The 3,779-nt window shown below is 40.8% G+C and overlaps 1 pseudogene; it reads right to left on the bottom strand.

Moving 5' to 3' along the window:
- Positions 1-511: 511 nt before the first annotated feature.
- Positions 512-977, bottom strand: LOC115280959 (annotated as a pseudogene).
- Between the last annotated feature and the right edge of the window lie 2,802 nt (positions 978-3,779).

Here is a 3,779-nt window from a genome sequence, read left to right as displayed (position 1 = left end):
AGAATATTGGCAACCGCAGGAAGCGAACCATCAGATATACCAGCAGGAAGTTTTGAGCTGTACAATGACATCACAAAAAGTCCCAAAAGAAAAGAAGATGGTGAAAACCATAGAAAAATAAGAAAACACACACACAAAAAACGAAAATACTAGATATTAACAGCCTCCCTCTGAGCTGTGCCCTATGTTCTACATCAGCATCAAACAAAACCGGAGAACATTTCTCCATGGGTTTCACAACGAAGAAGCTGGTGCCAGCCAGTTTGGGGGGCAAGGGGGGGATGGGCCAGGGGAGGGGGAGAGACACTCATTCCAAGAAGGGAGAAATGCACAGTTAGCAACTTGCTGGAATTATAACCACGGCTCTGTCTCCTTGCAGTTCTGTTACTAAAAATGACACACAGTAAATGATCCGATGTGGTCTTACAGAAATGACTGGTCACCACGGTTCAGAACGATTCTGAGTCACAGGCACTGGGTCTGGGAAAGCAGAGGTGGGCGGCCACGCACTCAGGTGAGGGATATTTATCTTTGTGAGGTCGGAGGAGGGAAGCAGGGCTCTATAGCCTGGAAGCTTCTGCACTAACGAGTCTTCTAATAGTCAGCTCGTGGTTTTTTGTTTAACTTCAGATCAATCTCTTTTCAATGAGCTGATCCTGAACTCCAGCCAATGCACTTACTGCAGCTGCTGAAGTAACTGAGGATTTACTGAAGAGACGCTAAGCTTCCTTAAACTTCCGGTTCCTTCTATCGTTTTTGCTCTTGGAGTTTTTCTGGTTGGTCAGGTACCAATCCCAGCCCGGAATGATATTGCCATACATCTGAGTGTCTTCCAGGTAGCTCCCTTCAAAAGCATAGACCTGTCTTTCCAAGTTTGCCAGTGTTTCCGCCAGTTCCTGCTTCCGCTTCAGGAGCTCCGCCAGCTCCCGCCAGGTGTCCAGTATCTGCAGCGGCATTGTCTTGTTGTGCATGGCCATGTTGTGCCATGTTGAGGCAGGCGGGGCCACCCTTTCTTTGATTAATGTGATGTATCACACACATGCAAATATTGAACCAGCCCTGCAGCCCAGGAATGAATCCCACTTGATTATGATGCATAATTATTTTTATATGCTGTTGAATTTGATTTGCTAGTATCTGGTTGAGAATTTTTGCATCCATATTCATCATGGATATTAGCCTGTAGTTCTCTTTTTTTGTTATTAGGTCTCTGTCTGGTATGGGAATCAAAGTGATGCCTGCTTCATGGAATGAGTCTGGACGTTTTCCTTCCATTTCTTTTTTTGGACCAGCTTGAGGAGGTTAGGTATTAACTCTAAACGTCTGGTAGAATTCCCTAGGGAAGCCATCTGGCCTCGGACTCTTATTTGTTGGGAGATTTTTGATAATTGTTTCAATTTCCTCACTAGTTATAGGTCTGTTCAAATTTTCAATTTCTTCCTATTTGAGTTTTGGTAGTATGTGGATGTTTAGGAATTTGTCCTTTTCTTCTAGGTTGTCCAGTTTGTTGGCATATAGTTTTTTTTTTTTTGTATTACTTGATATTTGCTTGTATTTCTGATGGATTGGTTGTAACAAACCAATTTTTATTGGTGATGTTGTCTATTTGGGTGCTCTCTCATTTCTTTTCTTTCTTAAAATGCTTTATTTATTTTTGATACAGAGAGAAAGCATGAGAGGGGGAGGGTCAAAGAGAGAGGGAGACACAGAATCCGAAGCAGGCTCCAGGTTCTGAGCTGTCAGCACAGAGCCCTACGTGGGGCTCAAACCCACGAACGTGAGATCATTACCTGTGCTGAAATCGGAGGCTTAACTGACTGAGCCACCCAGGCACCCCTCTCTTTCCTTTTTGAGAAGACTGGCTAGAGGTTTATCAATTTTGTTTATTTTTTCACAACATCGACTTTTAGGGGTGCCTGGGTGGCTCAGTCGGTTAAGCCTTTGCCTTCCTCAGGTCATGATCTCGCATTCGTGGGTTCGAGCCCCACATTGGGCTTTGTGCTGACAGCTCAGAGCCTGGCGCCTGCTTTGGATTCTGTCTCTCTCTCTCTCTCTCTCTCTCTCTCTGCCCCTTTTCCTCTCATGTTCTGTATCTCTCTGTATCAAAAATAAATAAAACATTAAAAAAATTAAACACCACCAACTTTTAGTTGCATTGATCTGTTTGTTTAGATTTTGTATTTCTTATTTCGGTTCTGATCTTTATTATTTCTCTTCTCAGTTTAGAGTGCCTTTGCTATTCTGCTTCTAGTTCTTTTAGGTGTGCTGTTAGGTTTTTTATTTGGGATTTTTGTTTGTTTGTTTGGTTCTTGAGATAGGCCTGGATTGCAATGTATTTTCCTCTTAGGACTGCCTTTACTGCATCTCAAAGGGTTTCAATTGTTGTGTTTTTATTTTTGTTTCCATATATGTTTTAACTTCTTATTTACTTGCCTGGTTGACCCATTCGTTCTTTAGTAGGGTGTTCTTTAACCTTCATGCGTTTGGAGGTTTTCCACACTTTTTCCTGTGGTTGATTTCAAGTTTCATAGCATTGGTATGATCTCAATATTTTTATATTTATTGAGGGCTATTTTGTGACCCAGTATGTGATCTGTCTTGGAGAATGTTCCATGTGCACTCAAGAATAAAGGTATATGTTGCTGCTTTAGGAAGAAGGGTTCTAAATAGTCCTTCTGGTCCAGTGTATCATTCAGGGCCATTGTTTCTTAAATGGTTTTCTGTCTAGATGACTTATCCATTGCTGTAGGTAGAGTATTAACGTCGCCTGTAATTACCACATTCATACCAATAAGATGGTTTATGTTTGTGATTGTTTTATATATTTGAATGCTACTGAATTTGGTGCAGGGACATTTATAATTGTTAGCTCTTCCTGACGGATAGACCCTGTAATTATTATTTAATGCATTTCTTCATCTCTTGTTACAGCCTTTAATTTAAAGTCTGGTTTGTCTGATATAAGTATGGCTACTCCAGCATTTTTGTTTTTTACTTCTGGTAGAATGATAGGTTGTTCTCCATTTCCTCACTTTCAATCTGAAGGTTTCCTCAGGTCTAAAATGGGTCTCTTGTAGACAGCAGATAGATGGGTCTTGTCTTTTTAAAAAATCCATTATAATACCCTCTGTCTTTTGATTGGAGCATTTAGTCCATTTACATTCAGTGTTAGTCTCTAAAGATATGAGTTTAGAGTTATTGTGTTATCTGTAGGTTTCATGCTTGGAGTAATGTCTATGGTACTTTGTGGTCCTTGCAACATTTTACTCACAGAGTCCCCCTTAGCATTTCTTGTAGGTCTGGTTTAGTGGTGATGAATTCCTTCAGTTCGTTTGTTTGGGAAAAAATTTTATCTCTCCTTCTATCCTGAACAGTAGGGTTTTTGGATAAAGAATTTTTGGCTGCATATTTTTCCTGTTCATCACATTGAAAATTTTCTGCCATTTTCCTCTGTCCTGCCAAGTTCTAGTAGGTAGGTCTGTTACTACCCTTATGGGTCTACCTTTGTATATTAAGGCCCTTTTATCCCTAGCTGCTTTCAGAATTCTCTCTATCCCTGTGTTTTGCCAGTTTCACTATGATATGTCATACAGAAGATTGATCCAAGTTACGTCTGAGGGGAGTTCTCTTTGCCTCTTGAATTTCAATGTCTGCTTCCTTCCCTAGATTGGGGAGGTTCTCAGCTGTGATTTGTTCAAGTACATCTTCAGCCCCTTTCTCTCTCTCTCTTCCTCCTTGTGGAATTCATATGATACGGATATTGTTCCATTTGATTGAGT

This window comes from Suricata suricatta, chromosome 16 (assembly GCF_006229205.1).
Source record: "Suricata suricatta isolate VVHF042 chromosome 16, meerkat_22Aug2017_6uvM2_HiC, whole genome shotgun sequence".
NCBI lineage: Eukaryota > Metazoa > Chordata > Mammalia > Carnivora > Herpestidae > Suricata > Suricata suricatta.
The sequence above is the reverse complement of the archived record's forward strand: the minus strand, read 5'-3'. Positions and strand labels throughout refer to the sequence as shown.